The following is a 25,747-nucleotide window of genomic DNA, read 5'->3' as shown; positions in this document are numbered from 1 at the left end:
GTTCCTATTTTGTTTTCCAAGAACCAACCTAACTAAATGTGTAGAGGTTCATCACCTGAAAATTATTCATAAGCTTGTTTTCTAAGAGCTAACTTAACTAAGGCTCATCACCTGAAGACTAGATACCAGGTGATGAATTTTTAATCAATGGGATCTAACAAAGATCACCTAGTAGAGGTATTTTAGATCTTTGCATAGATAATTCCTGGCAGAGAAAATATAATTTGTATTAGAAGAGAGAGTGTTCACTGATTCTTGAAATACGGAAATAAGTCCTATGAATCTTTAGAACTGAAAGGAATATTGAATTCAGCTCCTTTTTTCCACATGACTAAACCCAGATCTAGTAAGGGGAAGTAACTTAAAGGTTACCGAGAAAATAAATCACATCACTCAGACTAGAACCCATTATATCACATTGTCTTCCCATCCCAGGTTGCCTGCCAGAGGCCACTGGTGTTTGCTAGAAGGCAGTCTGTTGTAACAAAGAGAATGATGGATTTAAGAGTCTAGTTTAGAACTAGAGTCTTGTCTAGAGAGAGAGATCTAGTTTCGAACCGTGACTGAAATTGTACAACCCTGGGCTTGTGACTTAAACTCTCTGAGATTTAGTTTTCCTCATCTGCAAAATGGGGATAATAGTATCTATCTCAAAGGCAGTTGGGAGGAAGGTACCTTGTAAAAAGGATCACAGAAATGTGGGGCTAAGCAAAGAGAATACTAAGCATTAAAAGATGAAAATGCTTCCTTGATGGAACTTTTGGCCTTCATCAGTCATAGCTGAATAAATAGGCAAGGCTGGAAGCCTATTTTAAACAGAGAAGTTGTGTTTGTTCCTCCTGCCACCAGCCCTAACAGGCCCCTTGATAAGATTTCACTTTTCTGAGAATTGCCCAGATCAGTTGCTGCTGACTCTTCCTTTCCTGGAGTGTGGGGGTGGGGCAGGGCTGTGACACAGCTAGCTGCCCAGCAGTTAGAGGAAGGGAAAATCTTTTAGCTTTCCTGTGGCTCTGTTTCAGTCTGAGGCCTGTAAAAGGCCACTTGGTTCAGTGTGAAGTGCCAGAGGAAAGCAGTGATATGATGACAGTTCTTCTGGTCGGTGCTATTGGAATAGCACATATTCACACACTGATTAGAAATTTAGTTCTCCTCAAATCTTGGGTTCCCTCAGGAAACAAAAGGACTGGAAATGTGAAACCCTGTCTGAGCCAGAGACCTGGCAAAAAGCCACTGGGCTGTGTGGACTTATCAATTCAAAGCATAGATCCAGTCCAACACTGAACACTAGTGCTGGGATGGCACTTTCTCAGGGCCAGCTGGGATCTGAGGGCCTGTGGTCAATCAGCAACATTTAGGGAGAACTTGAGCCCTGAGCTGAGGAGTCAGGGGAACACAGAAGGAGAAGCCGATGTTCTGGGGAAATTTACTACTCTACCAGGAGGCAAAGTCCACACATTCTACAGACTGGCTAAAGTAATCATATGATAATGGTGGCAAAGCAAAAGCCCACCATGAAGAATCATGGCATTCCCATAAACAGCATTAAAGCAAAGTGTTCCCTAAAAAACGATTTCCGTATTGAAAGTCTGCTTTGGAAATAGAGCTGTAACTTCAGAATCTGGGAATTACTATATTTACTCCCATGTCCTTCTTTAGCCTCCTTAGACATGAATATTGAGAGGAAAAAACTTTGGATTCTCTTTCTCTGTGTCTCTCTGTCTCTCTCTGCACATACACACACACACACACACACACACACACACACACACGACATTACATAGTGTAGTGGATAAATAGCTGGTCCCAGAGTCAGGAAGCTCTGAGTTCAAGTCCCACAAAGCAACCACCAAGGATGCCAAGTGTTCTCTGAGGCTTGACTGGTAGATCATGATGGGTGGGTAATTCAGGCAAGAAACTTCCCTCAACTAGAGGTCCTCAATGCCTAGTCTTATTAAATATCCTCATCCTGCTATGGCTAAGTAAATTTCTTTTTGTTATCTTTTGAATGACCTGTGAGTATCTCTTTTTTTCCCCCAAATCAAACTTAAACTATCAGAGACTAGCCTGAGTTAGCCCCAGCCTAGAACAAAATCACAGATTCAGTCTAAATATATACACACACATACATATGTACTTATGTGTATATGTATATGTATATATGTATGTGTGTGCTTATGTGTGTATGCAAACATATACATACATATAACAATTACACATATATGAGGCTTAGATAAAATATCCAGCCAAAGGGCATGTGCAATCCAAAGGTTCTTTGGTCTTTGTCATGCGGGGAGGGGGAGAAGTGGTGTGGAGGGCTATACTAAAGAGGATTATACTCATCCAGGAATAGCTCCTCCATTTGTATATCATGATGAATGAGGAGAGGACAACTGCTGCTGGTCTCTTTCAAAAAAAGTCTTATCTCTAGGATAGAGCCCATGTCACTCTTCCTTTGACTTTCCAATGGATGGGAAGAGGATTTTTGTCTCTTCCCCATCCCCAGCAACAGCTATGAGCACATGGCAGTGAGAGTACATATGTGCTTGCCAATGAGAGCCTGAGCTAGGAGCTCAAGTCCCTCGATGCTTCTACTGCTTTAAGGTGGCATATATTTCCAGCCCTTGGAGGCTGCCTTATGAGTTCTAGGAAATGGGAGTTCCAGGGTACTGATTAGTAGCAATATATGCTTCCTGCAAATGCATGTATAGAATGCCACTTACGGGAACATCCTAGAGCAGGCCTGTACAAACTGTGGCCTGTGGGTGATAGGTGACACACCAAAGGATTTCCTCTACAGTAAAGGATGTTTTCCTCTATACTTTTTCTCTGTCCTAGAGCCAGACAGCCTGACCCAGAAAATTTGGACATTGAATTGCTTCTCTTACTGTACAGACTGAGATTTAAGTGAAATCTGTTGAGCAGTTCTATAAGTCTTTTCTATCTGCTAGGACCTATGATAATAATAGAGATGATGAGTTATAGTTTATTTTTTAAGTCTATTTTGTTAACAAGATTTTACTGAGTCAGTCTCTAACGTAAGGATGACGAAACATGAGGCCAGGGACAAAGTGCCAGTAAACAGGTAGCCATTTAATTAATGAGTTTCATTATGAGGTACAGATTTGCAAATTGGGAATTCTCAAGATCAGAATTCCACCTTACAGAACTGAAAACAGAGATTATATACATAAATGACAATGGGAAGGGAGGGGAAGAAGGTGGATTACAAAGAAACATTTCCCATGGCTTGAGTGGTTTCCCATGACAAGCCCACAAGTAGAAGACAATAGAACAGTCTGGAGTCTTGTGGGAGCAATATTGTTCAAGTCAGGAGTAGAGCCAAGATGGTGGAGTTAAAACAGGGACTTGCTTTAACTAGCTCCTCCAAATACCTGTCAAAAAAATGATTCTAAACATTTGAGCAGTAAAACACATAATATGACAGAGTTAAACAAATTTTAAGCCCAAGACAGCCTGGAAAGTTAACAGGAAAGGTTTGTTGCATCAAGCTGGGAGAGGAGCACAATCCATCATGGGCCACGCCAGCACACACTAGGCCCTAGCAAACCTGGAATAGGCCTCAGGGGACTGAATCATTGGCAGCTATGGCAGTTTCCAGACTTCTCAACCCACAAACGCCAAAGACAACTTGGTAGAATAGGAAAGGTCTGTTGAAACTGGGTGAGAGAGGAACTCAGTCTGACCCTAGCTTTAAGGTGGTGGCAGTGGCAGCAGATGCTTCCAGAGTTCTCGGCCCACAGACAGTAGGGGGATCGAGCAGCTGATCAGAGTGAGATTGCAAGGATCTCTTTGCTGGTTCTGAGGAAGGATTCCCTTGCTTTGCCTGTGCTTGGATCTGGGTCACATTCCTGGGGAGAGGAAGAGTACTAACGTGGCAGAGCTTGTGGTGGCAGTGGACAGGGAATCCTCTTCACAGTTCCAAGACAGAAAAGGGTGCTTATGGTCACTCACCAGAGCACAGGCTAAGAGAGGAGTAAACACATCTCCCTAGATCATACCACCTTGGAAAAAGTGAAAATTTACATTCCCTAGAAGTCTCTCTGAAAATAGCTGCACAAAGTCCCTAAAGCTTGGGACAGTACACCCACCACACTGGAAGCAGAGTCCAACCTTAACAAAGAGTTAAAAAGTCAGGTAATTGTCTGGGGAAATGAGCAAACAGTGGGAAAAAAAATCAGACTATAGAATCTTACTTTGCTGACAAAGAAAATCAAAACATACAACCAGAAGAAAACTCAACAAAGTCAAAGGTCCTACATCCAAAGTCTCCAAGAAAAATATGAATTAGTCTCAGGCCATGGAAGAGCTCAAAAAAGATTTTGAAAATCAAGTAAGAGAGATAGAGGAAAAATAGGGAAGAGGAATGAGAGAGATGCAAGAAAATCATGAAAAATGAATTAACAGTTTGCTAAAGGAGACTCAAAAAAATACTAAGGAAAATAACACCTTAAAAAATAGACTAACCCAAATGGCAAAAGAGGTCCAAAAAGCCAATGGGTAGAAGAATGCTTTAAAAATCAGAATGGGCCAAGTGGAAAAGGAGGTCCAAAAGTTCACTGAAAAAAATAATTCCTTTAAAATTAGAATGGAGCAAAGGGAAGCTAATGATTTTATGAGAAATCAAGAAATTACAAAACAAAATTAAAAGACTGAAAAAGTAGAAGACAATATGAAATATCTCATTGGAAAAACAACTGATCTGGAAAAATCAATCCAGGAGAGAATTTAAAAATTATTGGACTACCTACAAGCCATGATCAAAAAAAGAGCCTAGACATCATCTTTCATGAAATTATCAAGAAAAACTGTCCTGATATTCTAGAACCAGAGGGCAAAATAAATATTGAAAGAATCCCCTGTTTACCTCCTGAAAGAGATCTCCGGAGGAAAACCCCTAGAAATATTGTAGCCAAATTCCATAGTTCCCAGGTCAAGGAGAAAATATTGCAAGCAATCAGAAGGAAACAATTTAAGTATTAAGGAAATAATCAGGATAACACAAGATCTAGCAGCTTCAACATTAAGAGATAAAAGGGCTTGGAATATGATATTCTAGAGGTCAGAGGAGCTAGGATTAAAATAAAAAATCACCTACCCAGCAAAACTGAGTATAATACTTCAGGGGGGAAAATAAACATTCAATAAAACAGAGGACTTTCAAGCATTCTTGATGAAAAGACTAGAGCAGAATAGAAATTTTGACTTTTAAATATAAGACTCAAGAGCAGCATGAAAGAGAAATCATGAAGGACCTATTAAAGTTGAACTGTTTACATTCCTACATAGAAGATACTCTTTGCAAGTCAAGACATTTCTCAATATTAGGGTAGTTGGAGGGAATATACACACACACATACACCCATACATACACATATATACAGAGAAAGAAAGAGAGAAAGAGGGACAGAGAGAGAGAGAGAGAGAGAGAGAGAGAGAGAGAGAGAGAGAGAGAGAGAGAGAGAGAGAGAGCACAGGTTGAGTTGAATATGAGGGGATGTTACCTTAAAATAAAATTAAGAGGAGAGACAGGAATGTACTGGGAGAAGGAGAAAGGGAAAGGTAGAATGGGATAAATTATATCACATAAAAGAGGCAAGAAAAAGCTTTTACAGTGTAGGGGAAGAGGGGGAGGTGAGAGGGAATGAATGAATCTCACTCTCAATGGATGTGGCTTAAGGATGGAATGATATACATATTTATACACAATGGAAATTTATCTTACTCTACAAGAAAATAGAGGGGAAGAGGATAAAAGTGTGTGGGGGGAATGATAGAAGGGAAGGCAGATTAGGGGAGGGGATAATCAGAAGCAAACACCTTTGTGGAGGGACAAGGTCAAAAGAGAGAACAGAATGAATGGGGGGGGCAGGATAGAATGGAAGGAAATGGAGTTAGTCTTTCACAACATGACTATGATGGAAGAATTTTGCATGATCACACTATACATATATATATAAATATATATACTCATTATACATTTCATCTTGATTCCCTTCATAATTCCCTTCATAATGCTAATGTGTGCTTCTGAGGCTTTTGCCTCTTTTAGTGGAAGAAATAGCTGCCCTATTCCTGATATCTACTACTTTATATAATGAGTAATTTTTAGAGGGACTCTAGTATGCCTAAATTTTGGTAAGACTCCAAACACAAGCCATACCTAAGCTTCCTCAAGGTTTCAACCTGCAATCTGCCTTTAGTGATCTCAGGTTCTCTCATTCCTTTTGGCTGCTTTCTCCCCTGCCCCTTCTATCTACTTTCTTCTGGTCTCCCAAAGGGTCTGGCTAAACCAACAAAAATTCAAAGAGATAGGAGATAGAATAACAGGGCAGGAATGGTTTTTGTGCCTACAGTAAAAATTTAATAAATATTTGTTGAATTAAACTGAAATATTATTTGTAAAGCACTTTGAACTGTTCAGAGAAAATTACTATATAAAATGTAATTGGGTCTTACTGACTCAAATCTGGCCCTTTCTCTATTGCTGTAACTATTGACTTTAATTTCAAAGCAACAATTATATTTAAACTTCAGTGGAGAAAACTGAGATAAATGTATTTTCCCCCATATTCTGCCTTGGTGTTTCAAATGATTCACTGATCATAATTGATTTTTTTAAACACTTAAGTTGGGCACTAGAGAGATTGACTAGGGAGATCATTGTATTACTCACCATCCGGATATTACGTGATGAATCACTGAGAAGTCATCTAAGGTTTTCATTTAAAAACCCCACCTAAGGGGATGTACCCAACCTATAATCTGTACTCTTCAGTTTTCCATGCCCCTAGTTCACCAATTACTACCACTTATAGAATAAAGTCCCAAGACCACCTGCTTTTTAAGATACTCCCCAACCTGGCTCCAAACTTCCTTTCCAGACTTTTTTATTACTATTCATCTTTCCCTAAACTCAACCCCAGACCAACTGGTTTACTTCCTGTCCATGGAAGACATCTTCCTCCTGTGCCAATCCATTGCAAACATTTGGAATGGCTCCACTGTCTTCCAAATCTAGCTGATTCCCAGACCCAAGTCAATTTCTCCTTCCTCTAGAATGTCTTTCTTTCATGATCACCAGGGGGCAGCTAGATGGTGCAATGGATAGAGTACCAGTGCAGGAGTCAGAAAGACTTGAGTTCAAATCTCACTTCAGACACTGGACACTCACTAGCTTATGACCTTGAGCAAGTCACTTAACCCCAATTATCTCATCCTGGGTCATCTCCAGTCATCCTGATGAATATCTAGTCACTGGATTTGGATGGCTCTGGAGGAGAAGTGAGGCTGGTGACCTGCACAGACCTCCCTCGCTCAAAACAAAGTCAAGTGCAAGTCATGTCATTATTTCTCTTGATGGCATGGTCTTCTTCAGCAATGAAAGACCAACACACACATGATCACCAAAGTCTATAGCAATGACCATTAGGAGGCAGTGCAAGTAAAATTCCTATTTTGTGGTTGAAGAGATTGAAATTCAGTCTTACTTGCTCAAGGTTATATAGCTAGCAAATGGCAGGGCCAGAACTTGCACCCAGCTCTTCCAATTTCAAATCCCACACTTTTTATCACTATACCACACTGCCTAATGTCTGTACAATCCATTTGGCAATCAGATATATGTCTGTGATATTTCTTGTATTACTATATGTTTTCTTGCTATTTATTCTTATAGGTTAATGTCTTCCCCTTCACCTAGACTGTTTATATTCCACACAATGCCTTGCATACAGCAGGGCCTCAAGAAATATTCTCAGACTTCATTACATTTGGCTATTCAAATGAAATAGCATTTTCTCTGAACTCAGAAATTTTGTACTAACTTAGGAAATGGATGTTGATAATGAGTTTGCCCATTTATTTCCTCAGAATCTTTTGTCAAAAAGATGGTTAGTTGGTTAATTGGTTTGTGCTCGAAGAGGACCAAAATGACGTTACTATGTTGGGGTCAAGGTACAGGGTGTCCAACTGTGGCTGATCAGACCAGTACAAGTTAGGATGGCTCTACCACAGGTTGGGCATGAATAGTTCACATGAACATTTGGAATAGAGATGTCTCTAAATTTGTTCATCTCATGGTTCTTTTGAACTACTGCTATTCTATTTCACTGATAGAGCACAATCCTTTTTTTGATGCAGGCACACCATGCTAGGTAGTCCTTTGCCAGTGTCTCTGATACCTCACAATGAACACCAAAGTTCTTCAGAGAGTGAGTGTCCTTGTATCACTTCCCTTGATCACAATGTGAGTTCTTCCTTGTGAGAGTTCTATGTAAAATAGTATTATAGACAAACGTCTGCTTGGTATTCAGACAACATGGCCAGCCCATCAGAATTGTGCTCTCTACAGTAGAGTTTGAATGCTTGGCAATTTAGCTAGAGAAAGGAGCTCAGTGTCCAGTACTTTATCCTGCCAAATGATCTTCAGAATCTGCAGGATAATTATTTGGAAGCAATTCAGTTTCCTGGTATGGTACAGGGAGACTGTGCAGGTTTCACAGGCACACAACAAGTCAGTACAACTCTATAGACCTTCAGTTTGGTAGACATTCTAATGCCTCTTCTCTCCCACACTTTCCTTTAGAGCCTCCCAAACACTGAGATAGCTCTGGTTAGAAGTAGGGCTAATGAAGAAACCAGTCATCTTTCCTCATTGACTCAGGTCTAGGAATTCTTACGGCAATCCTCTTAAATTTTATCACTCTTTCTCAGACTGAGCACTATGTCAAGAGGTACACCCGTGAAATGCCAAACCCATAGCACTGACTTCAGTGAAAGTGTTCTCCATCAGATCCATGAAAGTTCTCCATCAGATCCATGAAGCTGCCAGGAAAAACATTGTTCATAATGTGATTCTTAGCAAAAAACTGAGCTTAGATGTAAGCATCATAGGACTGAAGACTCTCACAGGTGATCTAGCCAAATCTATACTTGAAGAATCCCCTCGACAACATAGTTAATCAAGGAGCATCCGGGATTTTTTTTTTTTTGCTTGAAGCCCTCTGTGAAGGGGGATCCCATTACCTCCCCAGTTACCCTATTTCACTTCCAGATAACTTTGGTCATTAGGAAATGCCACTTTCAATCTAGCTGAAGTTGTCCTCTGCATCTTTCACTCATTTTTCCTAATTATATTCTCTAAGGTGTAGTGCCAGCACGATATTCACAGCACCTGTAGTGGCCGTGAATATGCCAGCACAATTCTAAATCGAGAAATACAACAGGCTCTCCACATGGAAGACTGAACTAAAACATTTATTCAGACACCAGAAAACTAAATCTATCATAGTAACAAAGAAATATATACATAATAACAATGCAGAGAACAGCACCATCCTCAAGTCTTCCCCTACTAGGCTTCCCACAAACCAGCTCCCTTAAACAAATCACAAACAAGCTCTTTCACTCATGCTAGCCAGCTGCCTGCTTTCTCTCTCCCTCAGTTCTGACTGCTCTACTTGCCTCTTCCTGTTCCACCCTTCCTGCTCTACCCCTTCCTATTCCATGTGAATTGATTCATGTGACTCAGACTTCCATGTGACTTAAGCAAAAAATACATTGTCAATACATAGGGTCATCAGTCAACAAGCATTTATTAAGTGACTACTATCCAAGCACAAGGCAGCTAGGTGGCACAGTAGACAGAGTATTCAGAAATACTGAGAAAGCTCAAAGACCTGAGTTCAAATCTGGCCTTAGTTACTACTGTGTGACATTGGGCAAGTCAGTTATCCCTCTTTGTCTCAGTTTCCTCATCTGTAAAATGAGCTGGAGAAGGAAATGATAAACCACTCCAGTATCTTTGCCAAGAAAACCTCAAATGGGGTTGCCCAGAGTCCGACATAACTGAAATGACTGAACAAAAGTAAAAAATATTCCAGGCATTGTGTTAAGCATTGGGGATACAAAGAAAGGCAAAACCAAAAACAGTCCCTGCTCTCAAAGAGCTCAAAATTTGATGGCATAAACAACACATGAGTAGCTATAGACAAACAAGATATATACATGATAAATTGAGGGTAGTTTTAGAGGGAAGGAATGAAGATTAAGGAAGACTGGAAAAGCTTCTTGGAGAAGGTGAGATTTTAGGTGGGACTTGAAAGAAGCCAGGGAATCCAGGAGATGGATGAGGAAGGAGTGAGTTCCATACATGGGGATAGCCAGTGAAAATGTCTAGAATCAGGAGATGGGATGTCATGCACACAAGGAACAGCAAGGAGGTCAATGTCAATGAATCACAGAGTACATGGAGGTTAGTAAGGTATACCGGGACTGGAAAGAGAGTCATTAAGTCAGTCAGCTAGCATTAATTAAGCGCCTAGTGTGTGGCATTTTTAAGTGCTGGAGAAACAAAGGAAGACTCCTACTTTCAAGATGCTCATAATCTAATGGAAGAGACAACATGCAAGTAAGTATATAGAAAAAAATAGGATAAACTAGGGGTAAAGTCAGGGAAAGGCACTAATATTAAGGACTGAATGGAAGGAAAAATTAAGGAAAAAGTTTCTTACAGAGGGTGGGATTTAAATTAAGTTTCATCCCTCTGTTCAAAGGAAGCATTTTAAGCATTCACAGACAACTCTTATGTCTCCTCTTCTCCTCATGGTCAAACATTCTTTGTTGTTTCAACTGCTTTGCATGAGGCAGAATCTTGAGGCCATTCAACCCCTGGTTGCCCTCTTCTGGGTAGCGCTCTCCAGTTTATGAATGTCTTTCCTAAAATGTGGCTTCCAGAACTGAAACCAGCAATTGGCCTCCTCACTTCCTGGCCTCATTGTATCAGATTTCTTATTTTTGTTGTGTCATTTTTCAGTTGTGTCCAATTCTTTGTGACCCCATTTAGGGTTTTCTTGGCAAAGATACTGGAGAGGTTGTCATTTCCATCTCCAGCTCATTTTATAGATGAGAAAACTGAGGCAAACAGGGATGAATTACTTGCCAAGAGTCACACAGCCAACTAGTGTCTGAGGCTGGATTTGAACCCAGGTCTTCCTGACTCAACACTTACACTTCATTCATTGCACTGGCTGCTGCTTCCTTTGTTTGTCTTCCTGGTTTTTGAATGTGAGATTCAGCGAATGGATAGTTACTTTTTCTAGTCCAGGATGAAATGTCATCATTTTTACAAATGTATCATAGAATGATGATATTATGTGTTTTCTGTAAGTAACTAGAAGACAGTTAGGACAAGGTGGAAAGAGCACTGGACTTTAGAGTTACGAGACATGGATTTTCTTGCTTTACCACTAGCTCTATGACAATGAGTAAATCACATGGAATTCCAGAGCCTCAGTTTCCTCATAGTAAAATAAGATAATAATAGTTATCCTACTTACCTTATGGAGTTGTTGTGAGAATCAAACAAGATAATACATGCAACAGTGCTTTATAACCCGCCACACAAATATAAAATATCTATTTTACATTTCATTTATGTGTATGATTTATTTGTTTATATTCATATATTATATGTTCATATATTATATATAATATATTAAGATATTATCTAATATATTTGATATTACATTTATATTTTATGTTTATTTTACAGAGCACTTGAAGATTTGCAAAATGTTTCGCTCACCAGTCTGTGAGGGAGATAGTAAATGTCATTACCCCCATTTTAAGATTTAACACCAAATAAGAGTTAGGAGTCCAGAAAACATGATACTTTTCCCATATGCTATTTTCTTTGTGTGGGGGGATAGTTCTTGGAGGGGAAAAAAACTGAACAGTAATTCTTGCCATAAAATTCTGGCACTAAACAAAGCAAAAACTGATATAATAAAGCAAACAAAAAGTTAATGAGACTTCAGTATTTCTAGGCAACTGCCTATATCCAGCCTGCATCCTGGGAGGAATTATGACTGAGAAGAAGTGGAGATTATCAAAAGATTTCACTCATTTGTAAGCATTTATTCTGTCTGGGGAAGGCCTGCGGCAAATATTATTCCTATGCCTTTTGTCATTCTGTTTTGTGTTTGTTACGCAATTCATGTCTGCCAGCAGCAGGCTCTGATTCATTCTTTCACCTTTTGGTGGTGGTAGAAGGCTCCTTGTTTAATCGGTTTTCAATAACTGCATTTCCACTGATGAGATAGGCCACCTTTACCATCACTTCACGTGCACTCCCAGAACTGGGTGCAGGCCTGTATTCACAAGATGTGACGCTAAAGGAACTGGACTCTGATGAAGGGAGGGAAGGTTAGTAGTGAAACAGGAAACAGGAGTCAGAAATCAAGTGACTTGAGTGAGCTTGGATATGTTCATGTTTCAAAGAGTCTGTAACACGATGACGTGAAAGTTGCTTCTTCTCCTGAAGGGATGCTAGGATGACATTTATGAAATGCTTGAACTCTAAGGATGAAAAAGCCTTTGTTATCTTTCCTGTAGGAAAAAAAATGTGTTGTACTTGAATCACACAGATTTTTTGTTCTCTGATTGGACACAAGGAAAGATTTCAAGTGAGAAATTGATAGAGTGCCTTTACGCACCCCACCCCCCAAACTCCCACCAAACAAAATCATCTTTAACTTCAGACCAGAGGTCTTTAACCTGGGATCTGTGAATATATATATATATATTTGGAAACTTTTCAGTTGTTTCGGTGGCATCTGACCCTTCCTAACTCCATTTGGGATTTTCTTGGCAAAGATACTGGAGTGGTTTGCCGTTTCCTTCTCCAGCTCATTTTACAGATAAAGAAACTGAGGCAAGTAGGGTTGAGTGACATGCCTAGGGTAACATAGCTAGTAATGTCCGAAGTCGAATTTGGACTCAGGTCTTTCTGACTCCAGGTCTGGGTGCTCTATCAACTGTGCCCGCTAGCTGTCCTTGATAACTGTATTTCAGTGTAATGTTTTTCCTTTGTAAGCATAAATATTTTATTTTAGGCATTTAAAAACATTATTCTGAGAAGAGGTCCATAGGTTTCATCAGACTGCCAAAGAAGGCCATGACACAGGAAAGGTTAAGAGGCCTGCTCTGGACTGAATGGATGTAAGAAAGACGTAGAATGAATGTCAGAATCTTCCCTCTTATGCATGATTTTGAGCATTCCAAAAATTATGTGGTGTGACTTGGTTAAGCTATTGAAACTTAATAATGATGTTGTGTTAGGGACCTATAGGGCACATTTTGCATTTTGTGTCCAGGCAGATAGGACAAAGATGTATTATTGCTCTAGCTTGTTAAAAGGCAAAAGACTAGGAGGCAGCAGAAGGTGGATACACATTTTGCTTAAAAAAAATCCCTAATGCTAGTACAATTCCATCTGTGCAGAATATTTGCCATTGTCATTATTTATGAATATTTCTGGACTGTTCGCAGCATGTTCTGGGCTACACAAATGGAGAGTGCTGACTTTGCCAAGTAAGCTTACACTCAAAATTTGCAGTGCGATTTTGAAGTCAGAGAAGAAGGGGTTGAGGTGAAAGCATCAGAGCTCTCCACCTCTGCTCTCCTGATTATAGAGAGATGGGAATTCAAGTCAGAGCTGTATTAAGGGCTTTGGAAGTAAATTTGGTATCAGAAGACCATTCACTAGCTGTGACACCTTGGACAAGTCATTGACTTTCTCTGAGCTTAAGTTTTTTCAGGTATAGAATAAGGGAGGTTGAACTCAATGACCTCTGAAAATCCTATGATCTGTTTTATTTTGGTGGTGGAGCAGAGTCAAATACCGATCATACATGTGTGTGCATGCACACATTATATACATGCATGTATATGTGTATATCTGTATACTACACTTAGCACTAGCTAATAGAATAACTTCCTCCCTTGCTAGCTGCCTCCCTGTGTCATTGGCCAGCCATCAGCGGCATACTCGTCCTTCTCAAACCCCTGTCTCTCAAAGTGCCTGAGTTAGTTACCTCAATTTGTCATCCCCTTGGGATAGCTCTGCTCCCTGCTTTAGATTCTTTTCTAGGCTATCACTGGGGCAGTAGGAAGCAGAGCCTGACATGGCCTGGGGCTGCTAAACAGATTAAATGAATAAACAGACCTGACTGCTTCCTGGGTAGATATGTCTCTCCTGACAGTGGAGAGCTAGCCAAGGAGTAGCTAGTAGGAAGATGCAGGAAGCACATGCCAGCAGTCAACAGGCAGCCAGGAATCACAACCTAAGGCAGACTTCCCAGGGGAGAATAATGAGCTAAGGCATCAGTTCCCCTTTGCTGGTGATTCTCTAGAGACTGGCCTTTGCTCTGGAGAGGCAGAATTATGCAAAGCAAAGTCACTGTGGGTTAACTGGCTGGCAGACCATGGAAGACTGAAGGAAGCAGTACACCTTTTGAGTTTCTTCCCCCCACCCCCTCCTCACCCCCATTTTCCAGCTAGTGTGTGAATATGGTGTGAATCTCTGTTGTTTCTTCCAGTGAAAATGAACTTCAGATAATCAATTCTGATTGTATCTCTGGAGAATGGAGATCTTAGGGTATCTGTGGGAGTGCTGACAAATTAGTCAGAGATCAGAGAAATCGTTTTTGGGGAGCTGTCTGTAATTTATCTCAGGTTTGGCTCACTAGTCCTTAAGTGAAAGGCCTTCCCTTCCCAGTTTCCTCTCTATCACTTACAGGAATAGAGAAAAAGCTAACAGAGGAACTCAGCGGGAAAATACCTGAGCCCATGACTTTCATTCTAGGATGTGCTTTTAGGAGAAAAAAGGTCCTGTTTCATAATTAGAATTTTCATTCAATTAGGTGCCTTTTGAAAAAATCACTCTATGCATCTGTATTTCCTTGATAGTGCCTATGACAGAGTACACCTCTCTCTGGGATAGGGGAGGGCAGTCACTAATCTGATACACAGCTTTTAAGGCTAAATCGGAGATTCGTCATTCCTCAGCTTCCACTTCTGGTGTGATCGGTGACCTGTATCTCTCTAATTCATCACAATTCATACCATCAGTGTCCTACACACACAGCATGGAGGGATATATTCAAGCTACCTATGCTTCTGGTTCCTTGTACTAAGCGGATTAGCAGCTTATTACACACTTTGGGGGAAAAATGTTCTAGAATTCCAGATCAATATGGCTGAGCCACTGGATTGTTCCTTTGACCTCTTTCCTGGTTGTCTAAACTCTTGTACTGTCCCTGATTAACTTATTGTGGAAATCCCCATATCTTGGCCAATTTAAAGCATATACTACACTTGAGTATATGAATAGAATGGAGTACTATTATGCTGTAAGAAAGGATGAACTGGCTGGTTTTAGAGAAACTTGGTAAGACTTTCATGAACTGAAACAGAGTGAAAAGGGCAGAACCAGAGCAATTTGTACCACAACAACAACACTATAAAACACAAACAACTGTCAAAGACTTGTGAACTCATATCAGTGCAATGATCAATCAGGATGAAAAGCTCCCAGGGTTGTTGTTGTGTTTGTCCTTCATTGCTGAAGAAGACCATGCCATCAGAGAAATGATGACATGACTTGCACTGGACTTTGTTTTGAGTGAGGGAGGGCTGTGCAGGTCACCAGCCTCACTTGTCCTCCAGAGCCATCTGAGTCCAGTGACCAGGTATTTATCAGGATGACTGGAAATGACCCAGGATGCACTGGGAGACCTTGGCCTCTTTAGGCCAAGGTCTATGCAGATACTCTCTTAGGGTGAGGGGCGATAGCCCATTCATTGTTTAGGCCTGTTTAAGAAGTAGCCAGGGCATGTCCCCTTTAATGAGGCAAAGAAAAAGAAACAAATCAAGCTGGGAGGGAAACAGCAACAGGGACTATTGATAATCACTCTAAAGCCAGGAGGGTCCAGAAGAGCCTTTAGGCAGGAGCCCATTGGCATCCAGCCTTCAGAGTACAGTAGGTTTAAGGTTTGGGGAAAGGAAAAGATGAATAGGAAGGGAAGGGAAGGGGAAGGAAGGGGAAGGGAAGGGAAGGGAAGGGAAGAAAAGGAAAGGGAAGGGAAAGAAACTAGCCAGTAAAACTCAAGTCAACTGGGCATCTTTTGGCCATCCAAATTTACCTTCCTTTGGAGAGGAGAAAGAAAGGGAGGGGGAGGCAGACAGGAGAGGAGGAACTGAGTTATCCAGCTAGCTGGGTCCCCATTCAGCTGCATCTACTCACAAGGTTACGTTCGTCTTTCGTTGCCGAAGAAGACCATGCCATCAGATAAATGATGACATGACTTGCACTTGCCTTTGGTTTACTACTAACTTCTTGACAGAGTGGTGAAGGACTGAATATACAGACTAAGACACACATTTTTGGATGTGGGCAATATAGAAATGGGACTCTGTGTTTTCACTGGCTGTCCCCCATGCCTGGAATGCTCTCCTTCCTCATTTCTATGATCTGGATTACTTCAAGTCTCAGCTAAAATCCCACCTTCTACAAGATACCTTTCTTAACCTCCTTTAATGCCCTTCCTTTGATATTATTTCCAATTTATCATGTATATATCTCTTATGTACACAACTGTTTCCATATTATTTCCATGTTATCCATTAAAATGTGAATTCTTTGAGATATGAAGTTTCTGCGTTTCTTTTTATCCTCAGTCCTTAGCACAGTATCTGGGCCATAGGAAGTCCTTCCTCCATACTTGTTGGTATTCTCTGGGTCTCAGGTCCTTCATTTTAAGGTTAGGGTTTTGGATTAGTTGACTTCTAGGTTTCCTTTCAGCCTCAAATATATGGTCCTATGATCTATGATTCCAAGATGATCATATGAATTTGAATTGTACTGGGACATTCAGTAAGATATAGTCAATAGGCAACTCAAGATGGGATTGGAAGATACTAGGACTAAATAGATAGATTTGGAAGCAGCCAAGATGGCACAGTGGCAGAAATCAATACTCAGCACAGGGGTGGTCTGTAGATACCAGAGACTAGGGTTGGAACACTCCAGCTCCTAAAGGGAGGATGTGAAGCAGGCAGGGCAAGAGGCGAACCATATCAGGATAGCACCAGACCCTTACCTGGCACTATGTTGAGGACAGGTGTGAACTGCCAGCTTTGTTACCCAACAACTGATTCTAGGTAACAGACCCAGGGTATACTGAGAAGGAGCTTGTTCAGAATATGGTGGTTCAGGGTAGGGAGGCCCTGTTCCAGGTATGGTGGTATAGTAAAAAGGAAGAAGCTCAAAATCCAGCAACAGTATCCATGAAGCTCAGATGCCAGGTACAGGGCAAGGTGTCATTTTTAACATCTAACCCAGTCTGAAGAGGCAGGAATCCTAGACAAAAGAAGAGCCATTCTGAACCAACAGAGTTTTTCAACTGGATAACTGTAGCTGAATCCATCTGAATCCAAACTTAGATCAGGAACTTGCAGATCCCAGACCAGGAGGGCAGCAATACAGACTTTTTCCTGGAAGAGTCCACTCTCAGATCCCTGAAAATTTGCAGATTCTCAGCCAGTCCCTGAGATCCCAAGATAACACAACACTCAATTCCCCAAGAAAGCAGGAACAGGACCAGCCTAGACCCTCCCTCCAGAACTGCTACAGATCCCAGCCCTAATATCAAGAACAAAGTCAGGAAGCAGGATAGAAGAAGGAACAAACAAAAAACCCCACCATAAGAGCTATAATGGTAGCAGGGAAGCTCAAGACACAAATCTCGAAGAGAATGACTTTAAAACATATATAAGCAAAGTCTTAGAGAAAAACAACCTGGGCAAAAATTCAGCTAGAATTTCTGGAAAAGATGAGGCAAGAATTTTTTTTAAAAAAAGAATAAAAAATGTTTTTATAAATGAAATGAGAACACTTGAGGAAAAAATTGGAAAAGAAATGACGACTATGGAAGAAAGAATTGGAAAAGGAATTAACAATTTGGCACAAGAGGTACAAAACCTTTTACAAGCAACAATCTCCCTGAAAATTAGAATGGGCAAATTGAAGCCAATGACTCCATGAGTCAATAGGAATAACTGCCTCAGCAAAACTGAGTAATGCTGTGGTGGTGGGGGATGGATTTTTAATGGAATAAAACATTTTTAAGCATTCCTGATAAAATGATCAGAACTTCTTAGAAACTTTGAAGCTCAAACATGATGGTGAAAAGGAACATGCAAAGGTGAACATGAAAAATGATAAAAGACTAAACAAGGATAAACTTCTTACCTTCTAATATTTGGAGATGATACATGTGTCCTCTCTTACTCCTATCATCATCAGGTCATAGTCCAAAATTCTGTTTTGCCTTGATCTTGAGAAAAGAATGGAAAAAGAGAGGATGAATAATTCATGTTGGAGCGGGGTAGGGAAAGAAGGTTAAGGGAAATTATCTTACATAATTAGAGTGGGCAAGTAAACATCTAAAAAAAACAAGGAGGAAGGGGTAGGGAAGAGTTGCTGATACTTGAATCCCACTTTCATCTGGACTGGACAAAAGAAAGAATACACACACATATATACACATATTTGGGAACATGTATGTGTTTCACTCAACAGGGAAATAGGAGGTAAAGAGGAGAAGGGTTAAGGGAGAATGAGAGGGAGGGTACATTAAGGGAGGGATTAGTCCTAGGCAAAACAATGTCTAGGGAGGCATAAAATTATTTCTAGCTCTTTGAGATAATACAGATTGGGAATCTGAGGAGGTGCCCTGAAATTGGGAAATGACTGGATAAGTTATGGTTCATAAATGTGATGGGATACTATTGTGCTGAGATCTTATTAATGTATGGAGCAGCCATAATTCCAGAGGACTAATGGTAAAGTGTGCTATCTCCATAGAGAGGTGAAGAACTCAGAATGCAGAATGGGACAAATATTTTTTTTTTTTGGACATGGCTGATGTGGATAGTTTTTTATTGACTATACCTATTTGTAATGGGTTTTGTTTTTCTTAACTTCTCAACTGTGGGGAGGAGGGTTGGGGTAGGAGGGTAAGCAAATTTTTTTAACTTGATTAAAAATATATATTTTAAAAATAAATAGATTTGGAAGTAATATGCACAGAGATGATAATTGAACTCATGGGGCAGATTAGCTTAACCAAGAGAGTGTAGAAAGATAAGAGGGTACAGGACAGAATCCAGGGGCACTGTCATACATTGAGGAGGGACATGGATGATATTGCGAAGAAGGTTGACAAGTAACAGCCAGATGCCTAGAAAGATACCCAAGAGAGATCAATGCACAAAAACCAGGGGAAGACAAGAGTATCTAGGCAAAGGGAATGCTCAACAATGTCAAGGATTATGTTTGAGAAAATATAGTAAATTCGATTTAGCAATTAATAGATCATCAGTAATTTTGGTGAGAGTGATTGTAGTTGAGAATCGAAGTCTGTAGGTGGGTAGCGAGGGGTTGAGAATAGTAATATTAATAATTAGCCTTTTTGCAGCATTTTACTATTTGGACGTTATTTCACCATCCTCACAATAACTCCAGGGATGTAGGTCCTATTATTAGCCCCATTTTACAGATGAAGATACTGAGGAAAGGGCAGGAAAGGAAAACATTAAGAGAGGAAGTCTCAAGTTAGATCCTGAACTCTTGGATACAGGAGAAAGACCATCACAGAACAAACACCAGGATTTGGTTAGGGTAACCTGTCAACGGAATGAAACCTAAAGGAGTGTTGGAAGATGGGAGGTGTAGAGGGCTGGGCTCTGGACCGTGGCCCCCTGGTGAGCCCGGAGACGCTCGGGGTGAGAACCTGCGTTAGGGTGCTGGGAACGCCCCTTATGGAGCTGGCTCCGCCTCCAGGGTGGAACATGGGAGGAGCTACGCGGGGTATATATGGGAGGCGGGGAAACAGGAGAAGTGAAGTAATGTAAGAATACAGTGCAGTAAGCAGCCTCCTCTGGTGAACTGTCCGGTCATTCCCCTCCCCCACAGGAGGGGCCAGAACCATTGGAAGACCAGTAAAAGCGGTTGGTTTCCAGGGGAGGTAAGCTTCCAGGCCACGGCTCAGGGCAGGCCCCGAGCAGCTGGCGCCTGAACAGGGACCGCGGTCAGAGAAAAATCAGTTGGCCCCCAGTAGCTGGGGAGAAGGACCCGACAGCCCTGCCGGTAGTCGGCAGGAAGTAGGGAGAGCCCCTCTGGGAGCGGGAAGAGCTGTTAGTCAGCATGGGTCAGGGGTATAGCATCCCACCGATCAAGCCCGAGGAGAAGGCAGTGCTTGCTAGTCACTTATATAAGATTCCCCATGGCTAGAAGCGCAGCAGCAAAAACAGCCCAGAAGTACCTCCGGAGCTGGCGCAAAGCACAAAAGAGAGCTTAGTCCAGAAAGAGTATATCCAAAGTTACAGAAAAAACTACAGAGGGAAAAAATATACCGCAAAAAAAGAGCAGATAAACACAATACTTTGGAGATAAGCAGTTAGAGACAAAAAGGACTATGCCATTGAAAGAGGAAGGTACAGATCTTCCCGTGGGATGTGAGGAGTTAGCGGATCGAAGGGTGTACGAGACAAAGAAAGTGAAGGCAGGGCCATTGGGCCTCAGAATGCCGAGGAGCGCTGCCACAACAATACTCTGGCCTGGGACCTGAAGGAGGGACAAACGGTCCAACCCCAATCCCAACAACGAGACTCAACACCTCAGACAACAGTACCGAGTGGCCACAGTGAAAGAAAGAAAGCCAAATACCTAAGTGTACATAGGAGTTTTGACAATCCTTCCTCAGTTTTGGATTTTTAGTGTCTGTATCTGTGTTCTGTCTTTCTGAATTTTGTGTGTGTGTGTTTGTGTGTTAATACCGCCGGCTCCCTTGCACTGGTTGGAATGTAGTTATCTCTTTTCCTCCCCCTCTGTCTCTTTCTCTCTGATGGCTGCAGCATCAGGGAAGAGAATGGGAGAGAGAAAGAGAGGAACTTGTCTTGTTTAGTTTATATGACTGCTAAGGTCAGTTTCAGGTCAGAAACATGTACCAAGAAACAATGTATGTGCAGTTTTTTAAAGGGGTTGCCATCAAAGCCCACTAGGAGAATAACATGGGTAGTACCTTAAAGTACGGTTTCGGAAATTGTTGAAAAGTTGGTAAAATTCTCTCTCTCTTTCTATCTTACAATCCTGGCCAGGTTGTGAAGGTGGGGAGACAGACCAAAAATTGGGGAAACTTTCCCCTCATATTACAGAGGCAAACTGACTAGTGTTTTAATTATCTCATGCCTCACCAAACGTTTTCTTTCATGGGATACAACCAAAAGGTATTATTTTAAGTGTATGATGTCACTCCTCATTGGATGTTTCAGATAGGTCAGCATTTGTTATGTCTTTGAACTTTACAGTGGAAAGGAGCGGACTGGGCTCCCCTGGACTTGTTCCAGAAGTCTCCCTCATTTCCACTGGCAGATTCACCAAGTTTTAAGGAGTGGACACAGAAGATTTTTTTACCCTGTAGTCCCGATTCCCACCATCGAGCTAGGACTGCAGTGAATACTTAGTTAAAAACATTTTAGTGGATTCTGTTAACTCCTCTCATCCCGGATTAGTGTTAGGGAAGAGGGTGCTACAAGCTAGTAGGGAATTTAAGTCATCCTCCCTGGGAATAGGGGGTGGACCAGGGTAGTACAAGATCACAAGCCAACCAGCCTCCACATTTGGTAAGCCTAGTCTTCTATTAATAATTTTTATAATGGTATCTAAAGTGCACTGTTTGGGTTACTATTATGTTTCTAAATTGTAATAACACTGTCTTGTATTGTAAAAGTGAAGTGATCTTGGTAATCCAGAAATGGTGTTACAAACGACAATTTTGAATCTGAATTTTGTTGACACTAAAAGATGTTGGAAAAATTGTGTGTAGCCAGTTGTTAACAGTCCTGTTAACCTTATCTCATAATGTTTTGTAATTGCCATTTAGAAAAACCAGGTATTTTCACCTTTTCCTGTTACAGACATTACAGCTAAAATAATTTGTGTATCATTTTTGAAAGTTGTAAGATTGTTAACTAAGTTTTGCAGTTGCTGTTCTGCTGCTAGACCTACAATTGTTAATTGATTACTGTGTATAGAGCTACAAGAATGGAGCAAAAACTTTACTTAGACTGGTTCTGCCCATTTGGAACGGTCCTCCTGTACGTTTAGGGGTTGGAAGGCATGGGATCTGTGCCAATTCCTTTTATTTTGTAAAACTACTAAGGACCCTGGAAACCATCCATATGAGCAAGGTCATCAGTACTAAGAAAGGAATGTGCATAAACAATGAATGTGACTTGCTCAGAAGTTGTTTGAGAGAAAGGATTTTTGACAATTGGCTTCTATAGCAGGACAAATATTAAATTTGAAAAGGATAAATGTTACATGGAATCCCTTATGTGTGTGAGTCCTGGTAAATCTGTATTGCTTCTTGCAACTCCATGAGAATAGAAATAACTGTATCTGGCTCTAAGCTGTAATTAGTGAAACTTGCTGTGTAAGGTAAAAGGCATTTGGGACTATAGCTATTTTCATTTTTAAGTTTAAGTTTGAATTTGGGTATAGTTGCTTGCATTAAATCAGTATCTGAGAGAAATGCTACAAGTTACTCAGAGAGAATGTGATCCTGCACTGTTAACAGGTGAAGTTTGTATCTGGAAATGATCAAAAATTTATGTAAATTCCTTTCACCTTACGATGTCCCCATTGTTTAAAGGTATGAAAAGCAGTAGCACTTTTCTGTAATCAGTTTCGTACTGGTGCCAACATGAAATTCCCCTGCGCATTTTCCCTAAGCATTCTGTAATAAGTCTGGCTTTGGTTTGTTTGATGAATGTTACTTTCACTTTCACAAGGTTATTTTACGTCCAAGGAAACCATCATTGTAAACGGTTTTGACTCCTTTTTCTTTGTAAGTGTTTGGTGACTCTCCTATTGGGATAACAATTGGCACTGTTTTAGAGGCAGCGGACATATTTCTGGAGGACGTGTTTCCACTTCATTTGTACAAGTTCTTCTTCCAGCATGGACATTGTCTAGAGGATGATAAACAAGCCTGTGATGGAAATCTCTTCAGTTGTGCAGTTCGGGTTAGGGGCCTCTTTTGTTTATGACCCTTCAGCTCTGCTAATGACACTATGCATTGTGCACTATCCTGTCTGTGGTAGGAAGATTGTGGAAGCAGTCTGGATGAGGGGTTCACCAACTTTGGATACATAACAGGTTTGATTGACACTGTGGAAGGCAGATGGGACGTTGGGGTGTATGGGGTCATCAAGGCCCTTCAGGTCCCCCGATGGTTGTTCTGGGTACCTTTGTGCCAGTTTCAGGGGGTTTAAGTATGTTGGGAAAGTGTGGGGACATATGTTCAAAAGGCAGCAGAATGACGTAACTACCATTTTTAACCCCTTCTGGTCAATTTTGGCCTTTACTTGCTTCACCTCCTTGCCAGCTTTGTCTCCTCCAGGTTTCGTGTCTTCCACTTTAGAGATGACTGTTCTGACTCTATGTGACCTACTATCCATGACTTGTCACCCTCTGGACTGCTAAGACCTCTCCACTGGACTGCTAAGACCTCTCCACTGTCGGAACCTTGTGTGCTGGGGATGGCTCTATGTCCACTCTCAGCAGGAAGCAAATTGCAGACACTGAGACCTTCGTCCCTTACCCCATGGATTCAGGTTCCTCTCTTTAAACAAAAAGGGGGAGCTGGGGGTCACCTCTCTGGAGCTGTGCTGGCCTAGGTGGTGTTCACCTATAATTTTTGACTTTTCGGGATGACAACACCACGCCGGCTTTGCGCTTCTTTGTCTCCTCTCGTCCAAAGACCAAACTATCCCTTTCTGACCCCCAACCCTCCACCTGCTTAACAGGTGCACGGGTGATGTGGAAGTCACCAACCGGGGGCTGGGAAGGCCCCAGCACAGTTGTTATTAGAGGACAGGGTCATCTTTGTATTTTACCAGATGGCGGTACAGAGGCTGACCAACGGTGGGTCCCAACATGATGGGCAGCAGAACTCCAACCAGGAAAGCCCGGAGGACTGGCCACAACCAGGGGAGGAGACGAGGCGAAGTCGTTGGGGGCGCGGGCACCAGGAGAAGGAGGAAATGGGCGCGGAAAATGGCTGAGCTCACTATTGGGCAGTAATGAAGAACCCCCCAACCATGAGAGTGCTGGGATGGGGGAATGGACCCTCAAAACTCTTTGTCAGAGGCAACGCCTCCAAGTTAGTGGGAGACAGCCCCTCCGATTGCATCTAGTGGGGCGCCCGGATGGGAACTCCCGAGGCTGCCGCTTCACACACCTTCTGGAGCCCCATGACTTTTGTAGCCTATACATAGCCTATTTGCCTCACAGTGGCCAACCTCACCAACCTCACCGCATACTGCTTACAGTTGAGAACATTTGCTGGTACTTCCAATCCGCATTTCGCTCTCGACATATACAACCATACTGCTCGACTTAATGTATCTCTGCTTGCCATACCTCACTCCATAAACTGTACCCGGACCCAGAGCCAGTCATTTCACCAGTATTCTACGTATTTCAACCACACCCATGCCCCAACCCCGTGTCTAGAAGGATATGGAGATGTATGGGAACCCTACAAGGCTTGTTCCACCGGTGTGTTCTCTTGCGGACCAACTGTAGGCAATGTGTCACTCCATTTCTGGGACCATGTAGCCAAATATAAGAGGTACCGACAGCTTCCAGCCCCTGCCCCTGTAGCCTCCCCCTATGGGACTTCACACTCGGAGATCTGGAAAGTGGGACTTGCCTTCATCCCCACAAACACATCAGTGGAGATATGGCCATGTTTCAACTCCACAAAAGACCTGACCCACTGCCGTGACTTCACATGGATTACCTGGAATGCGGTGTTCGGAAATTCCAACAGTACATGCCACCATCGTGAGGAGGGCAAGGACTCGCTTTGTTAGCATTCTTTCTCTGCCATCCTGAAAACACCTCCATCACACCCATGTCACCATCAGCGGGGTTGCCCAAATACAACGTCACCTGCCTCACTGCAACCCTTACTGACACCATTGACTTCCAGTATAAAGACTGCCTGCTTTTCCTGGTGCGGGGGTCCCCTACCACTTGTTTCCTGTCAAAGCTGAACCTTTTGCTCTTACACCGACTGACAAACTGTGGCAACGCATCGCCCACAAACCCCCAAAGGCCCCTTTGACCTGCACTCGCCAAGAGGCCCGCGGCACCATATTAGGACTCCTGAATCTTGCTATTGAGATCTTTGAGGAGTTCCAGATCCAAGAACTGCAACAGAGCTTAGATGTCCTGGCGTCCACTCTTCAAACCTTCATGCAAGAAGAACTGGGCGCTTGGGCTGTCCAAAATTCCATCAATACCCACTTCCAGCTTTCCATCAGAGCCCTTGCCACCACAGTCCTGTGGCTTGGAGATAAACTTCAACTTACCCAACTCTATATGCAGCTACAATGCCACTATAAATATGCCCCGCTTTGTGTCACTCCATTGCCCGTTAATGGAACCAACACCTCGTTTCCTGGCGGCTGGGACAGAGTCTGTGCTGCGCTGCAAGGCACCCTCCTTGCAGACAACGCGACTGGGGACATACATCAATTAGCCCTGTTCATTAAGGAGCTGTGGAACACCAGTGCCAAGTTCCAGCGACAGTGTGCTTGAGAAGGCGATGAGCTCACCCACTGGCTTGATAGTCTGGTGAACTTTCAATGGCTCACCACCTTTATAGTTCCTGCTACGTTCCTGCTATTGATCTGCATCTGCCTCCCTTGTTTGCTGCGATGTACCTGCGCGTTGATCAGACGAGCTATCCTAGAAGTGAAGGATGACCTGCGTTCCCTCCTTGCATCCCCGCAACTCCCCGACTTGCAGGAC

The 25,747-nt window shown here is 42.0% G+C and overlaps 2 long non-coding RNA genes across 4 annotated transcripts in view; one reads left to right on the top strand and one right to left on the bottom strand.

The window, feature by feature from the left end:
• Nucleotides 1-3,077: 3,077 nt before the first annotated feature.
• Nucleotides 3,078-25,747, bottom strand: LOC140501927 (uncharacterized). Of its 3 annotated transcripts, none has more exons than XR_011966437.1 (3): nucleotides 25,660-25,747; nucleotides 18,113-18,197; nucleotides 3,078-3,392 (listed from the first exon to the last, which is right to left on the bottom strand). It is a non-coding gene; the product is annotated as an uncharacterized lncRNA (long non-coding RNA). The 3 variants fall into 3 exon arrangements; XR_011966435.1 differs by lacking the exon at nucleotides 25,660-25,747 and adding an exon at nucleotides 19,783-19,847; XR_011966436.1 differs by lacking the exon at nucleotides 25,660-25,747 and adding an exon at nucleotides 19,656-19,802.
• The window catches only part of LOC140501926 (uncharacterized), a 190,586-nt gene continuing 184,525 nt past the window's right edge, over nucleotides 19,687-25,747 (top strand). The window contains exon 1 of the long non-coding RNA XR_011966434.1: nucleotides 19,687-19,889. This is a non-coding gene — a long non-coding RNA (uncharacterized lncRNA). The remainder of the gene's footprint in view (nucleotides 19,890-25,747) is intronic.

This window comes from Notamacropus eugenii, chromosome 4 (genome assembly GCF_028372415.1).
Source record: "Notamacropus eugenii isolate mMacEug1 chromosome 4, mMacEug1.pri_v2, whole genome shotgun sequence".
In the NCBI taxonomy this organism is placed as follows: domain Eukaryota; kingdom Metazoa; phylum Chordata; class Mammalia; order Diprotodontia; family Macropodidae; genus Notamacropus; species Notamacropus eugenii.
This window is presented reverse-complemented; position numbering and strand designations above follow the sequence as displayed.